The sequence below is a fragment of the Vombatus ursinus genome, unplaced genomic scaffold (assembly GCF_900497805.2).
Source record: "Vombatus ursinus unplaced genomic scaffold, bare-nosed wombat genome assembly UNPS02010548.1, whole genome shotgun sequence".
NCBI classification, from domain to species: Eukaryota; Metazoa; Chordata; class Mammalia; order Diprotodontia; family Vombatidae; genus Vombatus; species Vombatus ursinus.
In genome coordinates this window covers 8,675,606-8,696,413 of record NW_020950326.1, presented here as the reverse complement: position 1 = coordinate 8,696,413, position 20,808 = coordinate 8,675,606, and the positions used below count along the sequence as shown (strand labels likewise).

The window sequence follows — 20,808 nt, the reverse complement described above, 5'->3', positions numbered from 1 at the left end:
TCACTATTATAAGGAAAAAAGTGAAGTAAACTTAGCATCCTAAGAATAAAAAAACAGGTCCTCGTATTTATAATTCAGGTTCAGGGTTTGTGTTATTATGTTTTTATTTGACCTACTCCAAGACATACTCTCAAATACACAAAAGATTAGTGCTGGAATACTCAATTTGAACACTTGTGTATAGATTCTGAATCTAGGGATGTGTTGATACAGCAAAGATAATGTCTATGAAGTAATGTTGGTAGAGTCAGTATGCCTGGTGTAGTGTATTTCTCATCTTCCCAACCCCCGGCTAAAAGGATGAATCATACTTAACCTGCTGTTTGGTGTCCCTTTGCTGCTTTGTTTGTTCAGGGCAATTTGAAATTTTCTTTCCTCCTACTCTTTCTCTTCCTCCTCCTCTCAAATTCTCAATACATGACACAGATGCCTGAGTAATCCTTGGCTGCATGTATGTAGTATTGAGCCTTTGTTGAGAGTCCTGCAGTGTGACCTCAGAGAGAGAAGCACTTAGGAATATCTTTTTTGTTTTTTAAAGCTAGATTTGCCAAAAATGCACATTTCTGATTTGAACTGTTTATCTGTCTGGAAAGATTCTTAAAGGTTAAAGACATACAAAAAAGGGAAGCTTTATTTACCATTCTCCCAGAATATTATGAATTATCTCTGTAGGATCTGATAGTTCATAAAATGATTTCTTTCTAGTTCTAGAATCTTGAACTTGGTTAGATTGAAAGGGTCGCTAGAATACTCTTTACTCATCTCATACCCTCAGGTAGACTTAAATTATTTAATTAAACTAAATGCTCCAAGCAGAGGATGTTTATATCTTATAGCCTACATTACAATTTGTAAAGCTATAGCTTTGATGATGATATTTGCACAAAAAGTGCAATGTAAGAGACTGAGGAGATGTCTTACTAGAAAAGGATGTTGGCTGGTCATATAGCTAGGATGAAGGAAATATAGCCTGAATTTTACACTGTTATTATCAATGAAATAGTAAAACTCAGAGAAAGGCACCTGAAGTGTTGGGTAAATTCTGAATGGAAGGTTTATGGAAAGAAGTGGACAGGAATTTCAGAGGATAAGAAAACACTAATGAGTCGTGTTCTGCATCCGTGGGAGGTAAACCAATGCTAATATGAATCCATTGAGGTCTCCCTTAGGAAGCCTTCACAAATGAAATAAGATGTTACAGGACTTGGAAGTTCTTCCACATTTCTAAACTTTTCTGTGAACTCCAAGTTAGAATAAAAATTAAGAGCTGAACAAGTATACCCCTTTCCCCTCAACCTGTGAGTTCTTTAGTGTGAAGAAATCTTCGAGTGGAAACTCCATCCACCAGTGCTGGCCTATAACTTAAACAGTTGTGTGAGACAGCTGAGAAGTTGAATGATTTGTCCAAGGTCACAGAACCAGTATGTGTTAGAGCCAGGACTCGGACACAGGTTCTTCTTACTCCGAGGCTGGACCTCTATACCTTATCTTGTGCTGCTTCTCCCTAGAGAATAATCCAACCATTTAATCTTTCAGAGAAAATAGAGGCCAAATTAAATTACACTGGCTTGTCCAAGATCACATAGCTAGTTGGTGGCAGAGTTTAGTATTAGATTTCAAGTCTGTTGACTCATAATCTCTTCTTTTTCCATTTATACCTATTTTTTTCCTGATTTTTTTTTTTTTTAAGTCTGGAGACAGAGAATGGCTGATCATCATTCTCAATATACCTCTTTATGTCCTTGATGCAATTTGTTAAATTGTGCCTGTGTTTTTCCTTCCTTAATTTAAGTAATCTCATATTTTTAAAAAAGTATTTTAATTTGTGCTTTTGGCTTTTCCTTTGAAGTTAACCAGGGTCATTCAGATGCCTCACTTAAATTTCATCAAGAATATGAAGGAGCATTTTGAGGATGATCAGCTAGTCTCTATCTCCAGACAAAGAAGAGATCAGAAAAAGAAATTGGTTTAATTGGATTTCAAATTCAGTTTCTGGGTGGATTGATGTTTTAGTATTTACATCAGCTAAACTACAGGCAAAAGCTTATTTGTTTTTGAAGATCTAATTTTTTCCTAGACTATCAATTGGTAAATCTGTACTCGGATACCATATTTTTCATTGATTTTGGTTACACTGTATTAGATTTTGGATGGACAGTTATGTAAAGGAAAAAGCTCACCCCTACCTTTTATTCATTGTCTTGTTACTAATAAACTTAAGGTTAAATGTTCATTCCTTTTACAGAAAATTAGGTGCTAATTATAAATGCTTAATTTTTTTGCATGTCAGTTTAAAGTATAACTTAGTTTGACCATTTAGATTATAAATAGAAAATACTGACTCTGCTAGACTTAATTTTTTTCTTCATTCTTCATATCTACTTTGTAAGCATGATTATAAAACCATTATCTGACAGTTCTACATTTTCACTTATGTAAAAATTGATTCTAAATTTAATGTTATTGTTTATTTTCATTGCTTGATATTTTATCAGTGGGATAGGCAGTACAGTTTTGTTTCTAGTGTTGTGTCTTTACCATATGTAATGGAAAGAATATTGGATTTGGCATCACAGCACCTCATTTGGAACCTCAGGTCAGTCACTACTTGTGTGACGTTGGACTTCACCTCGCTGGGTCTCAATTTCCTCATTTGTAAAATAAGAGAGTGGGATTTAATACCTCTAAGGACCTTTCCAGCTCTTAGATATACGAGCTTAGGTTTCATTTTGTTACTTGCTCTAAGTATTCCCCAAGACACATGTGGTGGGAGCAGTATGTTAATAGAAACTAGAAATTACATATTGTAGTGTTTTTCTGTCTTGCATTTTTTGTTTCTTATTTATTTTTCTTGTTTTTGTAGACTACAGAAAGAATGTCTTACATAATGATTCTATTTTTACATGTCAAATTAAGAGCATGAAATTGGCCATGTGATCATTATGTGGTGAATTGTCTAGGAGGTAGATAAAGCAAGTATAGCTCTGGTTGGCAGTTACGGTAGGAAAGATGGTGAATAAGTTTCATTTTAAAAATACATGTTCAAATTTGGTCTGTTTTGCTATAAAATAAAGATTGTCATTGGAGAAATCAACTTTGAGAAATCTGAACTCCAGTTAGGAGATTTAGTAATCTTACTTCAGAAGTAGCAAATTTTTATCAGTTCCTAAATATGCTGTGGTTTGTCTGTAGGTCTTCCCATTTTCCTCTGAGACTGTTCATTTGTTCATTGTCATTTTTTAATGGAAAGATCTTTTATTATATTTATATACTATAGTTTGTCTAGACATTTCCTAATAGGAGGACAACCCCTTAATTTCCAGTTTTTGGCCACTGCAAAATGAGCTGCGATATTTTTGTACCTAAAAGTCCTTTTCCTATTTCTCTGATCTCTTTGCAGTATAAGCCTAAAAATGGTAGAGCTGAGTCAAAGGTTATAAACAGTTTAATAATTTGGCACAGAGTTCCAAATTGCTTTCCAAAATGTCTGGACCAATTAGCAGTGTTGCTGGTCCTCCAACATTTATTCTTTTTCTCTTTTGTCTTCTTTGCCAATTTAAAAGGGTATGAAGTGAGGCGGTTAGGTGGCACAGTGGATAGAGCACTGGCCCTGGAGTCAGGAGGATCAGAGTTCAAATCTGGCCTCAGACACATAACACTCACTAGCTGTGTGACTCTGGGCAAGTCACTTAACCCCAGTTGTCTCACAGGAAAAAAAAAAAGGGTATGAAATAGAACTTCAAAGTTGCTTTAATTTGCAATTCTCTTGACCATTTAGCTATTGGGGAATGACTTCTAGTTTTATAAATTTGAATCCTTTCTATATTTTATTATTTTTAATTACATTTTAAATTTAATTTACATTTAATTTAGTTTTTATTTTATTTTTAAATTTTTAATTATTTTGAATTATCAACAATCACTTCCATAAGCTTTTGAGTTTTAAAATTTTCTCCCCCTTCTTCCCCACCTTCCTCCCCAAGATGGCACACAATCTGATATGGGCTGTACATATATATTCCTGTTAAACATATTTTCACATTAGTGATGTTGTAGGTAAGAATTACAACCAATAGGAGGAACCACCAGAAAGAGGAAACAAAACACAATGGAAGAAAAAAAAATAGCAAATAGTATGCCTCGATCTGCATTCAAACTCCATAGTTCTTTCTTTGGATGTGGATAGCATTTTCCATCATGAGGCCTTTGGAGATGTCTTAGATCCTTGCATTGCTGAGAAGGGTTAAGCCTATCAATATTAGTCATCGCACAGCATGGCTGTTACTATGTACAACATTCTCCTGGTTCTGCTCACTTCACTATGCACCAGTTCATGTAAGTCTTTCCAGGTTTTTCTGAAGTCGGCCTGTTCATCATTTCTTATAGCATAATGGTATTCCATTACATTCATATACCACAACTTGTTCAGCCATTCCCCAGTTGATGGGCATCCCCTTAATTTCCAATTCTTTGCCACCACAAAAAGAGCTGCTATAAATATTTTTGTACATGTAGGTCCTTTTCCCATTTGTATGATCTCTCTGCGATATAACCCTAGAAGTGCTAATGCTGGGTCAAAGGGTATGCATGTTTTTATAGCCCTTTGGGCATAGTTCCAAATTGCTCTCCAAAATGGTTAGATCATTTCGCAACTCCACCAACAATGCATTAGGGTTCCAATTTTCCCACATGTTTTCCAACATTTATCATTTTCCTGTTTTGTCATGTTGGCCAATCTGATAAGTATGATGTGGTACCTCAAAGTTCTTTTGATTTGCATTTCTCTAATCAGTAGTGGTTTAGAGCATTTTTTAATATGACTATAGGTGGCTTTAATTTAAAAAATCACCATAAACCTCCCAACTAACAAAAGCCCTGTGACCAACATATGGTCAAGCAAAACAAATTTCCTTATTGTCCTTATTTAAAAAAAAAGTCTCAATCTGTACTGAGTGTCAAAACCTCTCTTTCAAGAGCTGATCATGTCCTGTGTCCGCTGAAATCATGGTTAGACTTGTACCAATCAGAGTTCACAAGACTTTAAAAATTTTGTTTTTACAACAATATTGTTACTGTATAAATTGTTCTAGTTCTGCCTATTTCACTTTGCATCAGTTCATACAAGTCTTCCCTGGTTTCACTGAAACTATCCCCTTCATCATTTCTTACAGTGCAATAGTATTCCATCATGTTAATATACCTTAACCTGTTCAGCTGTTCTCCAGTTGACAAGCATCCCCTCAGTTTCCATTTTTTTGCCACTACAGAAAAGAACTGCTATAAATATTTTGTACATGTGGGTCCTTTTTCTCTCTCTTAGATTTCCTTGGGCTACAGACCTAGGACTGGAATCACTGAGTCAAAGGTTATGGCTGATTTGGTAACTTTCTGGGCGTTGTTTCAAATTGTTTTCCAGAATGGCTGAACCAGTTCACAGCATTATTAGCGTCTATCACTTTATTTATTTATTTATTTATTTTTTGCCAAACCAATAATCTGATGGGTTTGAAGTGGAACCTCAGAATTGCTTTAATTTGCTTTTCCCTAATTATCAGTGATTTGGAGCTCTTTCCATGTGGTTTTTAGTAGCATGAATTTCTTGCTTTATTCTGGCTATTTATTAATTGGAAATGGCTCTTATTTTCTTACGTCCGTTACCCATATATCTTAGAAATGTGGCCCTTCATTAGAGAAACTTACTGCAAAGAATTTGTTTTTTCCTATTTACTTCTCTTATAATTTTAGCTGCTTTGGTTTTGTTTATACAAAAACTCCTTAGTTTTACGTAATCTGAATTGTATATTTTACCACCTGTGATCCTCTCTGGCTCTTGTTTGGTCATCTCCTTTTCCCTTTTCCATAGATTTGACAAGTATTTTCTTCCTCGTTCCTCTAATTTATTTATGATGTGACCCTTTATGTTTAATTATATTCCTCTTTAAAGCTTATCTTATGTTGTAACTTGTCAGAAGTGTTTTCTGTGTCCATTGGTAGAACTATGTAATTTTTGTTCTTGATATTGGTATGGTCATTGGTAAGGTCAATTGTATTTATAGTTTCCTGATGTTGAACCAGCCCTGCGTTCTTGATTTAAAACTGATTGCCTTATACAATATAATCTTTGTGATATGTTACAGTAGTTTCCATGTGTGCATGTGTGCGTGTGTATTTTCCTCCTTTGACCAGTTCTTCCTTTGTATAATCTTCTACTTGAGCACCCTGCTTGTGGGAGATAATTTCTCTCACTCTTTATCTCTTCTTTTCTCCCCTAATGTTTTCCTTTCCACCTCCCATTTTGTTCTTTTAAGATAATCAGAATACAAGAAAATAGAGGTCTGTTTTAATAGACAGACATCTGTGACCCCTGATGAAAACAGGGTTCTAAAGGGACATAAGTATCATCTCCTCACATTAGAATGTAAGTAGTTTATCTTTATGATTATTTGTGATAGTCCTGTATGATTGCTCAGAAATGTTTTCCTTCTTATGTTTCTCTTTACTCCTGTGTTTGTGTTTAAAAGTTTCTGTGCAGCTCTGCTCATTTGATCAGGAATTCTTGGATGTCTTTTACTTTGTTTTTACCCCTGTAAGATCATACTCAGTTTTGCTAGGTATGTTATTCTTCGTTGCAAACCTATATATTTTGCCTTCTGAAATTCCAAGTTTCCCACTCCTTTATTGTTGTTGTTGTTGATGTTAATCTTTTATTTGCGCTGGCTGCTGAGTCATGTGTGAATCTCATTGTGGCTCCTTTGTATTTGAATTCTTTCTTTATGGCTATTTGCAGTATTTTTTCTTTGGTCTGGATGCCGTGTATTTTGGCTATGTTGTTGCTGGGAGTTTTCATTTGAGAGTTTCAGTAGTGACTAGTGGATACTATATACTTCCAATTTGTCTTCTGGTTCTAAGACATCTGGGCAGTTTTCTTTTATGACTTTTTGAAATATGATATTTTAGCTCTTTTTTTGAGTCATGGGTTTTGGACAGTCCAATGATTCTTAAATTATCTCTCTTTAATCTGTTTTCCAGGTCAGTTGTCTTTGCTATGACAGACCTTAGATTTTCTTCAAATTTTCCAGTCTTTTTAAACTTCATTTTTCCTGTTAATATTTGTTATTATCTTATGGAATAATTAACTTACATTTGGCCCAATCTAATTTTCATTGAGTTTTTTCCTTGGGTATGATTTTGTACCTCTTATTACAAGTGTTAATTCTTTTTCAGATTCTTTCTTGCATAGCTCTCATTTCTTTTCTCATTCCCTTCTAATGCCCTCATTTGATTTCAGTTTTTGTAAAGATACCGTGAACTGGGAAATAGATATTCTCCCTTTCAGTTTTCATTTAACAACCTTTAGAAGTCTATCCTAACAAACTTTTCAGATTTTCTTTTGCTTTATCTCTTTCAGGAATTGTAGTTGAGCTTGTGCTCAGACTGTATTTTTCTTTGAAGCCTTGATTGTATTCTTTGAAGCATTGATTCTAGATATTTTGGAGTAATTCTTGCATTCTAGGTTTGTGTCTTGAGTGTTCATGTCATTATCATAGCTCTTTAAAGTGGGATTCTAGTTTTGTTCATTCAGCTCTTTCAACCTCCTTTCAGCATCTGTACATTTCTGCAGGCAGTATCTTGGCTGAGGTTTCATACTCTAGGGTCCTTCTGCTGCTCTTTTTTTGGTGGGGGGTATAGAGTGTTTTGTTTTATTTTGACAGCTCAGACTGGGGGCCTACAAACTTTCAGTATATCCAAAGAGGTTTATTTTGGCAAATTTTGATTACTAACTCTCTGATCTGAGCTCTGCAATTTTCCTGACCTGGATTCAGGCACGAGTAACACACATGCGATCTTAGCCCCAGTTGGAATTCCAGTAGACTTCTATTGGACTCAGTCATTATTAGCTATCTGGAAAGCTCTGCTGTTTCAGTGACAGAGTTGTGGGCTTCCTTTGGTCTGGAATTCTTGTCCTGGTTCTTTCTCTGCAGGTTTCAGACAGGGCTAAACTCTAGAAGTAAGACTTTCATGAAATCCTGAGATTACAACCTCACAGCTTCTGCTTGCTACTAAACTTGGTCATTGCTTAGTAAACAGTCTAAGATCTGAGGACTGCTCCTTACCCTGGCATACCCTACATCTGTGACTTACAACTGGGTAGTGAGTGACAGAGCTGCTGTTTGGGACCTGCTCTTGTACCCTGCACAAGATTATACCCCTCTGTGGTGTTCTGGAAGCTCTTGGCCTGAGATTCAATTATCTTTCAGTTCCTGGGCTTAGTGGGCCTCTCGCTCCAGATTCTGTCCCTGGTGTCTTCAGGCTTTTCTGTCTCCCTCATTTGAGGATCCTGGGCTGGAGAATGACTCTATGATTTTCTTTCCCTTAGGTTCACTATCCAAACTCTCTTTGATTTGTTTTCTAGATCTTTATGGAAGAGTTTGAGTAGGGGCAGGGGGAACTTGGCTGTACTTTCTGAAACTCTTGTTATCTTGGTTTTGCTTTTTTCTTTCATTTTATGTGTTAGATGTGATGCATGCAAAGATTTTTTTTCTAGTTATTTATTTTCCCTTTAAATTTGGTTTGTTCAAAAACTTTTCAATTTTCTGTAATCAAAATTGTTCATTTTATTTTCTTGCTAGTTGTCTTATTGTTGACATATCTCACTTATGTCTCTGTCACTTGTTTTATTATGAACTTGTCCCCTATCCATAGATCTAAAAGTTAATTTCTTCCTTGCTTCTCTAATTTATTTTTGATAAGACCATTTATATCGAGGTCATATAACCATTTGGAATGCAACCTGCAGTTTGGTGTGAATTGTTTTCTTAAACCCAGTCATTGATGAACTGCTGTCCAGTTTTCCCAGCTGTTTTTATCAAATAGTGAGTCCTTTCTCAATCAACTTGGTCTTTGGGTTCATGAAGGATTAGATACTGTTTGTTTGCTTTGATATGCCTAATCTGTTTTGCCCTTTAGCTTCTCTGTATTTTAAGTAGTAACAAATCATTTTAGTGATCACTGCTTAGAAATAATTTGTGCAGATATAAGTCTTTCATTCCCACTTTTTCATTATACTTTTATCTGTAGTACCCAACACAGTGCATATACAGTTAATACTTACATTCTTGCTGATTGATTAAGTACTTTCAGTAACAGGGCCACGTCAATTTTGAACAATGGTAATTGTTAGAAAGTCTCCATTAAATAGTTTATCTGTCAGATTTATGGATAAGAGAAGAATTTAGGATCAAGGAAGATATAGAGAGCATAACAAAATATAAAATAGATAATTTTGATTATATAAAATTAAAAAGTTTTTGCACAGACAAAATCAATGCACTCAGAATTATATTATTAAAGCCCGGAAGGCTATAAAACTGTGTGTACCCTTTGATCCAGCAAAACCATTGCTAGGTGTATATCCCAAAGGCATCCAAAAAAAAAGGAAAAGGATTGTTTCCTTTGTAACCCTATGTATTTTATTTTATGCATTCAAAAACATTATTCTAAGAAAGGGTTCATAGGCTTGACCAGACTGCCAGAGGGATCCATTATACACACACAAAATGGTTAAGACTCCTGCTTTATAGGAAGTCTTTAAGAGCTATCTTCAAATGTTTGAAAGACTGCTGTATATAAGAGAAGACACACTTGTTTTGTATAGCTCTACAAAGTTATTTTTACAAAAATATTTATAATAGCTCTTTTTTGGTATCTAAGAATTGGAAATCAAAGGAATGTCCATCAAGTGGGGAAGGGCTAAAACAAGCTGTCGCATATGATTATAATGGAATATTACTGTGCTATAAGAAATGACAAGCAGGATGATTTCAGAAGAACCTGGAAAGACTTACATGAAGTGATGCATAGTGAAGTGAACAGAACCAGGAGAATGTTGTACGCAGTAACAGCAATATTGTTTGATGAAGAACTGTGAATGACTTAACTTCCCAGCGCAATACAGTGATCTAAGACAATCCCAAAGGACTAATGATGAATCATACTATCCACCACCAGAGAAAGAACTGATAGTGATTGAACATAGATTGAAGCATGCTATTTTTCACTTTCATTTTTTTTATTCGAGTCTTCTTGTACAAAATGACTAATATGGAAATGTTTTACATAATTCCACATGTATAACCTGTATCCAATGCTTATCTTCTCAGGCCAGGGGAAAAGGGAGAGATGTAGAGATAGAATTTGGAACACTAAACTTTGAATAAAAATGTAAAAAAATTAACTGACCATGGGCAAAAAGGAGAGATCAATGGATTAGCTAGATACACCAGACGTCACATCAAATGTATATAAAAGATTAATGTTTAATAAATCTATGGGAAAAAATTTTAAGTCTACATTATACTGATCCAAAATTTGCTTCCCTGTAAACATCCACTTGACCTAATTCTACCCTCTGGAGCTATACAAAACAAGTGTGTCTTCTCTTATATACAGCAGTCTTTCAAACATTTGAAGATAGCTCTTAAAGACTTCCTATAAAGCAGGAGTCTTAACCATTTTGTGTGTGTATAATGGATCCCTTTGGCAGTCTGGTCAAGCCTATGAACCCTTTCTTAGAATAATGTTTTTGAATGCATAAAATAAAATACATAGGGTTACAAAGGAAACAAATTATTTTCAAATACAGTTAGCAAAATATTTTAAAAACACATCCATGGCAACAGGTTAAAGACCCTGGCCTTAGAGTCTCTTTTTTCAGGCTAGACACTTTCAATTCCTCCAGACATTTCAAATGATAGTTTCTAGGACCTTCACTATCATGATTGCCTTCCCCTGCCTATGATTTTTCAATGGCTCTCTTAAAATGTATATTCAGAACCAAACAAAATTAAACTATAGTTTGTATTTCATAAGTATATAATGCAATAGGACTATGATACATACAGCTAAGATTGCATTTGCTGTGTTAGAAGCCATGTCACACTGTTGGTTCAGACTCTCAGACTTAGTTTTCAATCAAATAAAAACTTTAGGGAACCCCACCCCACCTTTTTAATGTTAAACTGTTTTTAGCTGATTCTCTCTTATCCTGTCTTCATTTGTGGAATTTCACTTGTGAAATTCAAAGTCGAATGTACTCATAGACTAATGCTTTCACAAGAGCAGAACCTCTTTATACAAAAAGTCATTATCCTTGAAAACAGAAGCTTAAACAAGACCCTAATTAATGGATTTCCTGATTTTTTCCCCTAATATTTGCTGGTTATATCACTCTTTTGACAATGACATTCATACTAGCAAGTATCCATCTATTTCCTTTCTCGTTTTTCATATCTCATCATGTTTGGCACTATTAAAAGTGAGGGATTGATGACTAATAACAATCTTAGGTTGGGCATATTGCCCCTGGAGCTGTATAGGCCCCTGCCCACACAATTCCCATCCCCCCTTGGTTTTGAGCTCCACCTGGGACTCTTTATTAGAGATGGTTAATTATCCTTTGAGCAGCATCTAGAATCGTTTTCACCTGAGACTCAAAGAGGATATGAGTTTGGAATCTCTGTGTACAGAGGCATTCATCAGCTCTCCCTAAGCTTGATTTGTTAGCGCTTGACAATGTCTCAAAGGAACAGGTATCCTTGGATATTTTTTTCTTCACAGTCTACTTATATTTCCTATCCTTCTCAACTTTGATTTGTTTGTTTTTTCTCCCTCTTATTTTCTTAATTTTGTCCTTCTAATTCTTTCACTGTCTAGTTTCCTTTTTAATGATTTGGCAAAACTCAAATTTATTTCCTTTTAATTACTGTAATTTCTTGCTTCAGTAACTCTTGGTGATTTCAGAAGCCATTAGAATAGTTGGAGATATTTGTGCTCTTAAGAATGCTTATATTGAACTGACTAGGACATCTTGAACTAGAGATGTGTCCAGAATGTCTTACAGGAAAAAAACAGGCATAAATGCCAGTAAGACTTTGTGAAAGTCAGCCCTTTCAACATGAAGCAGAGAAAATACTCATTGTATGAAACAGCATATTTCAAGGCTATTTGCTCTTTTCTTTCCCCTTTGGGTAGCAATTTGAACTATTTTTGTTACTGGCATTTGAGGGTATAGGTTCTGAGTCTCCCCAACATCTCTGTAGGAATATGTATTAAATGATATTTGTTACAATATTTTCACATGAGAATGCTGGTATTTTTCTTAGCAACTATCCCCCCCTTCCACCCCCATTTTCTTTTGCCTCTCCAGACCGACAAATCATACTTTTAATTTTGGATCTATATGGGAAGTTTTCTGCGGGTTCTATGAAATTGTTTTTAGATTTAAAGAAATTGAAAAGCATTGTTCACAAAAATACTTTAAGATGGAACTGAGTACTAAGTGTCCCATGTTGGGGATGTCCACCTTTATGTTAATATGTGTTTGGATTTTTGTGACTCTTCCGTTTGACCAAGAGGGTAAAGAAAAATTTGAAAAAATTCCCATCTTTCACAATTTGGACAGCATTATTTTCTTTGTGCATTTCTGTAGCATTCGCTTTCACACAATGGAAATGCTATACTTGTTGTCCCATTTTATAGACTGAGCATCACTGGCCTACAATTAGATAATTACATGTGTCAGAGATGGCACATGTAATGAATTCAGTTTCAGAGCTGCACTGAGAGAAATCTCACCTGATCAACATCAGTGTCAGTTCTCTTTGACAGAGCTTTTCAAATCCTTTGTAAAATTATAAACATTTTTGACATGTCAGAATTGCTCACTTTCTTCCTTTTGGGAATTTTAAATTCCAAGTGTTTTTAAGCTTCTCTCATTTGGACTTTTTTGAAGTTCAGTGGCTCAGTGGTAATGTACCCACATCTCTCAGTACTGTGATAGGAAAAGGCAGTTTTACCTTGAACTCCATCCTTGGAAGATTATTATTGGAAGTGCAGAGACCTCACCAGCCCATCTCACTTGAAATATGGTCATACTTTGTAGACGTTGTACACAGTGTTTTTTGAAGTTTGATGCATTATGGGTACATGCATATGAAATACACATTGTGAGACATTCATACTTAGAAATGGTGTCTTCTCATTAAGTATTACCTTTAAAGTGAAAAGAATTCAGATAGGAGGGTAGAGTTCCTTCTCTTTCTACCTCTCTTACTCCACTACACCTCACTCACCTTTTTCTCTCCCCTCTTGCCTTTTCTTTCCTTCTTCCTTGTTGCCCCTTCCTTCCCAGTGTCAGGGCAGGAGGGGGCTGGGATGACCATGAGTCAAGGAGGGACAGAAGAATGACTAGACCAATGCATAGATTGTTGTGGGGAGGCCAGTTTGTATAGAAGGAACATGTGGTTCCTGTTAGTCCTAAGGGGAAAGTGGCAGTCATAATATGTGAACAGATTGGTAGACATTAACAAGCTTTAGTGCCTGAATAGGTAAAGTTCGCCTATGATAGGAGTTTAGTGTTTGCAGCCAGTAATGGGACATATAGAGAGATGGATGGTCAGTTTGTACAGATGGGAGTAGCAGTTAGGATGATGAGGGTCAACATCCAATGTTCCATTCTGGGAGGGAAAGCACTAGCAAGTAATTTGAACTAAGAACCAATATGTATAGGACCAAACTGAATAGGAAAGTACAAGTAGGAGCAGAGTTCAGGGATACAGGCATAGGTAGGGATTCAGGGTTCAAGATAAGTATGAAAAAACAGGTTGGGATCAGACCAAGAGACAGGATAAAAGCATTTTAGGAGCCATGTTAGGTAGATGTGTCCACATAACACTGGAATGATGGTCCCAGGATAGAATATACCCCTGGTTTGAATTAATTTTCCTGGTATGAGTAGATAAAGGCTTACAGATATGTGCTATTCCTTAGAATGAGCCAAGGTTTTGCTCTTATTTATGATTACAGGAGAAGATAGGCTTTTTATAAGAAATCTTTAAAAGTATGACACTTAATATTTTTTAAAGATAATATTAAATGTCAAAAATGTATAATTTGTGTAATTCTAACTATCCATTTGGTTAACAAAGTAGATTTAATATCTGATGGCTAAAAAGAACTAGTCAAATGATTATCATCAGCTCATAGATGCCTAGTTTGATTTTCAGATTCATTTAAAATCCACAGATGAGATAGTTAAGTGCTTCTATTTCCATTTATTTTCTAAATATTTCCACTTCCTTAAACCCCCAAACAAGAGAAAGACTTAGTTGGATTGTTAGATCTTTTCTCTGTGTTTGAAGGGTCTCAAACAGTTTGGAGTTTCAGCACACTGAAAGCAGTGGGAAAGATACACACTTCAAGCTTGATTCACCCCACTTGGGTTGACCTAGCCAAACATGTTTTGAATATCCCTTCCCATCCTCTTAAAGCAGAATACTGCCCTCTTAGATACCTTATAAATGTGCTCTGGTAAGGTTGAGTTAATAATACTTTGTTGTTTATGCAGTACCTTTCATCCTAGTATTTCAAAGCTCTTTTTACCAGACATGTTTTCTTGAATTCTCTGAACATTCAAAAGAGGAAGAGAACTGGTGGGAGGGAGGTATGATTATTTTTACTTTTCATATTGAGTAGTGAGAAGTTTGATTTTTCCTAAAGGCCTTTGCCACATTTTTGCAGTGAAACTAGGAATAGAAAACCTCCATTGCCCAGGAAGCTGCTAGGACTCAGGGTTTTATAGTCTCTTCAGGTCTAAATTTCATCATCTGTAAAAATGCAGAGATTGTTGTTAGAATCAAATATAAATGTCTTTCTAAACATAAAAAGCTCAGGGGCAGCTAGGTGGCACAGTGGATAGAACACTGGCCCTGGGGTCAGGAAGACCTGAGTTCAGATCATAACATATAACTCTTACTAACTGTGTGACACTGTGCAAGTCACTTAACCAGCTCTAATTGGCTCACCAAAAACAACAAAAAACAAAACAAAAACATAAATATAAAGCTCTATAGTTTGAGTTTTTATTCTTGATTAGGGGGGTGAATACTAACCAACTAAAGATGAAAATTCAAGAAAGTAATTTCTAATATACAGGAAGACCCAGTTATAAAATGGCTTTTTAGTTACAGATTTTAGATCTAAAGTGGGTCAAATCATGTCTTCCAAGCATTATAACCACATATAATAAGTGCCTGCTTTTGTTCAAGTCTTATTTTTAGTGCAATTCAGAGTCTAGTATAACTGGTTTATAATTACACAGGAATATCAAGCTATGTGACTGAGAATGAAGCAACATCTTGTATTAGAAATGAACCAGTGGTCATTTTGTCATTTTAGTGTTGAAAAAAAAAAGTCCACATTGTTTTATGAACTATGTGACTTTTCTGTATCTCTTTCACTCAAGGATCAGTTTCCCCTGTGTATGTCTTTGTTTCTATTATGGAATATGAAGATCAACATAGGATTCTATGCATTTGAGCTAAAAGATCTCTTTAATGCTATTCTGAAGAAACCTTTGTTAAGACGATATCCATATTTTGATTTACTTGGAGAAAAAACTGAGCATCATGTTGTTTTATAAATGCCAAAGATTAATCAGAGACTAAATGTCAAGTTCTCTCTTTAATTTCTTAACAGTTAGGAAAACACTGATTTGAAGATTTATGGTACTGCATGTCCAGTCTCGGATCACTCAATCAGCAAGCACATATTAATTGCTAATAAACTCCAAGCTAAATAGAAGAAGATATATTTTATCCTAGAAATAATAAGGAGGCACCCATAGGAGTTTTTTTGAGTAAGGTGACGTGGTGAGACTTACCTTAAGTAAAATCACTTTGGTAGCCATGTAGATGATAGATTTGAGTGAGGAGAGGCTTCAGGAAAGGAAGCCTATAGGAGGCCTTTTTGACTGTCTGGTGTGAGGAGTGATGAGATCTTAATTACTGTGGTGGCTATGTAGGCACTGAGAAGGGGACAGTTGTGAGAGGTGTTGTGGAGGTATAAATGACAAGATTTGGCAACTGATTGAATTTTTCAGATGAGAGAGAGTGAGGAATGAAGGATAATGCAGAGGTTATGAACCTGAGAGACTTGGATAGATGGTCATGACCTTTAAAGAAATAGAGAAATTAAGACTAGTTGGTTTGAGGAAAAATATGAGGCAGATAGTAGTGCAGTAGATAGTGTGCCAAACCTGGAGTCAGGAAGACCTTCCTGAGTTCAAATCCGGCCTCAGATGCTTACTAGTTATAAGGCACTTAACCCTGTTTGCCTCATTTTCCTCATCTGTAAAATGAGCTGGAGAAGGAAATGGCAAATCATTCCAGTATCTCTGCCAAGAAAACCCAAATGGGGTCATGGAGAGTCACATGTGACTGCAAAATGACTGAATAACAATCCATGAGTTCTGCTTTGAACATGTTAAGTTTGAGATGTCTATAGGAAATGTCTATGGGACACCAGTTTGAAATGTCCAATGGACAATTTATGATGTGAAATTAGAATCTGATATAGAAATTGAGGCTGGATACGTAGTCCTGATGGACATAGTTATCTTCTGAAAGCTAGATCTATGAGAGATGATGAACTCATTTTGAGAGATGATAGTTGAGAAAAAAGGGCACAGTTTGGAGCCTTGAAGGGTATGCCAAGGGTTAAGCAACAGATTGAGAAGAGATGGCTAGAAAGGCAGAAGTTGGAAAAGGGCAGTATCACAAAAATCTTGAGAAGAGACAATATTCAGGAGAGGGTGGTCGACACTATCAAATGTTTAAGATCAAGACAGATGCTTAGATGGAGCTGAATTAAAGACAAATGAGACTGAATTTAGTATCATACAAAAAACACTGAATTTGGAGTTGGAGGGCCCTGAGTTCTTATCCTGGATCTACTGCTTATTACTTTTGTAAACTTGGGTAAATAAACCTAGTCAAATGGGCTCCAAGATCCACAACTTTCAGTTCTAAATCCTATTATCCTAAGTCACTTTGGGGTAAAACAGGTAAACTAGAAATTAATTGTGTAAAAAGCTTTCCTCTCAACCTTGTAAATTTTTGGTTGGGGCAATTTGTGATCTCTTGGGATAGCTGTGTGTCTGTACATACACTTGTGCATATATTTTTACATATCAGAATGATACCTACTCTATATGTAAATCATAATTGGAGGCAAAGAAATAAAATTGTTGTTCAGTTGTATCTGACTCTTCATGATCCCATTTAGGATTTTCTTGGCAAAGATACTGGAATGGTTTGCCATTTCTTTCTCTAGTTCATTGTACAGATGAGGAAACTGAGGCAAACAGGGATAAGTAACTTGCCTAGGATCACACAGCTAGTAAGTACCTGACGCCAGATTTGAACTCATGAAGATGAGTCTTCCGGATTCCAATTCCAATGCTCCATCCACTGTGTGCCACCTAGCTGCCCAAAAGAAATAAAGAGAAATTCATATCCACCCTGTTTTGTTTACTGTGTTTTCATAGGTAATATTAGAGAACCTAATTACCTACCCTACCTCAAATATTTTTCTACTCCAGTCTATCCTGTATTACTTTGCTGCCAAAGTAATTTTCCTTAAACACAAATCTGGCCAGTGTTTTCCATTGCCTTTGGGATAAAATGTTTAGAGCTGAAAGAGATCTTATTGATCTCATAGTACAAGCCCTGAGTCTTATAGATGGGCTTCTATGGTAACCGACAGGCTTCAAACCCATCAGTGAGGCTGGGAGATGTCTACCCTAAGCATTTGAATACTTCCCTGGGCAGAATGGGCAGATGAGAATAGTTCCAACAGCTGTAAAGGCAGCTGAAGCAGACACTGTGGAGTGCTTAGAGCTTAGTCAGGCATCAAAGATGCCGAGGTCATCCACTGCATCGTGGGCCATCTTGACTTTTGTCCTGTCACCGAACTTTGATGACTGGAAGAGAGAGTGAGCCTGATGACTTTGTGCAACAATTTGTGTGTCTCACTTAAATCCAATTCTTATGTGAGTTGAGATATTGCCCTGTGATACAATTGGTCCTCTTCGAAAATGAAGGACAAACAACAGCAGTATGTTTATTTTAGAGTCTGACATCATTTTTGTGATGCAGCTATAACCAGTGATATAGGGGACGTTGCTTAACAAGTATGCTTTACCATTTCAATTGCTTGATGGTTGTCTATTTCTCCACCAACCCTCAAAATCCTATGTTCTTTCTTGTTTAGGTATGGTTCCTATGATTAGATGCATTAGAAAAGATTTTCCCTGAAGAGTGAGATGGTCTCTAAACTGCTGGTTCAAAGGAGATTAAAACATTCCGTATATGAACTATGTAAACATAATATAATTTCTGATTGGGTGGTGAAATATGGAATCCCTGAGCATTCATCATGGCTTTTCTTGTTAGACTGGAATCTTTGCTTCCATGGGCCTCCAGAGAAGCCAGATTCCAGTGTCTTCCTAAGCAGTAAGACATAGCACCTGTCATTGCTAGGGATAACTAATACCAGTTTTAAATGATCTTAATATCTCACAATATCACAATACAACTTAATGGTTTTAAAATATGCTTGTGAATCAGTGTGAAGCTCTGTGTGGGTGTTTAATAAATACTCTGGTGATAATGAATCAAAATCATGGATTCTAATCTTAGTTCAGCTATTGCCTTTGACGTCAACATTCAAACTATCTGACTCGTAATATCTCTGTTTCTTACAGGGGAATCATCATATAACTTTAACTCACTTAATAAAATCTAGTGTATTAAGATCCAGCGGTATCAGAAAAATACATCTGGGGATGCAAATTTGCGTTAAAGATTTTTCTCATAAAAACATTTATTGTAGGATCTCTTTTAAATCCAAGGTTTGCTAGAGCATTTAAATACTTCATTTTACAAAAATGCAAATGTCTTCATTAATTAAGATACAGTTATGGTGGGTTAGCTTATGTGAATATTATATCAGTTCATGAACTTTAGAGGAGCTTATTTTTATAGATAAGCATTACACTTATGATTTCACTAGAGGTAGGATCTCCCAGATGAAGAAACTCCCTCTGTTAATTCAGGTTGACACCTCTGCACTTGGTAATCTTAGCCCAGCTTTGGGAGGTTAAATGACTTTGTCAGTATCATATATATATAGTATGCCTTAGAGTTCAGACTTGAACGCATGTCTTCTTGCCTTCAGGGTACTCCACCCCACCGTGCTGGCTGTTATTTTTGTCAAGTAGATTGAATTAAACAGACTTTTGTTAAGGATTTATTACTTTGATATTGACTTCCCTAAGAAAAATCGGCTGCTGTACCACTGTGGGTTGGCCATCATTTCTATTTTTTTTTTTAATAGAGGAATTCCAACAAGATTGATGTTTCTTTGACTGCTTTTTTAAGCACTCCCACTTTTCTGAATATTTTGGACTGAGCCTTTAAAAGCAGAAGCATAATGCTGCTCATTTTAAAATGCACAGTTAAGCTGCTGCCCTTAGAGAAGGAAGTGCTGCCTCCTCCAAAGATAGTAGATCCTGACATGAATTGTTAAAGAGATGGGCTGTTCCTAATAAGAGCAGTTCTATATGCTGGAGGGCTACTTTCCATAGCTCCTGTACTTCCAAGATTATCATTGGGCCTTCTTAGAACTAGGGCCCTTTTAGGGAGAAAAATTTTGTATCTGAAAATTTAGTTTTTGTGCTGAACTTTTCACTAGTAAGTATGGTAAGCTTGAAAAAGTAGTTGATAACAGAGAATGACTTCATGATGAGCCTCCTTATTTAAATTTAATGTTTCATCTTTTTTGTTTCCTCCTTGTTCCTTCATGTTAGGACCCAAATCAGATGGAATCTCACAGACACTTAGATAACAGGCCTTTTTAAGTTGTGAGAAATGGTGTCTTAGCTGGCAATGGAAGGAATACAAGGAAGATGTAGGAAACTTGTTTTCCATTCCAGTAAAGACTTTGTGTTATTTTTCAAAAGTTGTTCCTGTTAGATTAATGTTTTCTGACCAGCTTTTCTTTAGGAAGGCATATAACGATTGAATTCAGTCATTTAGATTACTAGGAGAAAGCTACCCCATTCTGATTTCATGTATCAGGAAAGAAACTATTTCTTTGGCACCAAAGGAAACAAAATAGATTAGATTGGTTTCCATATCTGGCATATAAGTATTTTTGCGTAGACTGTTTCTGTTGGTACTCTTGACATTGCTACTATTAAGTTTGTTTCTAAATGTTGCTCCCCTTCCTTGATTGAAGGAAGGCATGGTAGGGGTGTGTGTGTGTGTTTGTGTATATATATGTATATGTATATATGTATGTGTATATGTATAGGTCTGTGTGTATATGATGTATTTTAAAAAACTATTCTCTCTCCCTCTGCACTCCCTCCCCAAACTCTTCTCAAAATGTTAGCAGCGTGATATATATATTTGAAAGAATGCTGATCAAAGAGTCAGCTCGATGTGGATTCCAGACCTAGTTCTGACATTAACAAGCCATGTGACTTTGAGAAAATCCAGTGAAGTATAAGCTCACCAATGGTGGTTTCCTCTGTGCCCCCAGAGTCTGTCCATTATCCTCATCCAGTCAATGTCTGTCAAAATGAATTGAACTATATTGGACTTCTATGGGTTGAGCCTCAGTTCCATTATCTTTACGATGAGGGAATTGTAACCATTGGTCTTGCAAGGTTGCATCCAGCTCTAAAATTCTTTTATCTTCTTTTTTCCTCCTCTCCCTACTTCTACACTGAACTGTTAACCTTAGTGGGGGAAAAACAACTACCTATTTGGTAACTTCATTTCCAGAGAATTTGAATGACTTGCTCCAAGGTCACACAATTGGTGATGACAGAGCCAGGATACAATCTTGGGGCATCTGACTCCAAATCCAACACCTTCCCACGACACCATGCTGCCCCTTCCCCTT

The 20,808-nt window shown here is 36.0% G+C and overlaps 1 protein-coding gene across 7 annotated transcripts in view; it reads left to right on the top strand.

Moving 5' to 3' along the window:
* Positions 1-20,808, top strand: part of CLASP1 (cytoplasmic linker associated protein 1) — a 349,545-nt gene that overhangs the window by 156,183 nt on the left and 172,554 nt on the right. The window lies entirely within an intron of this gene.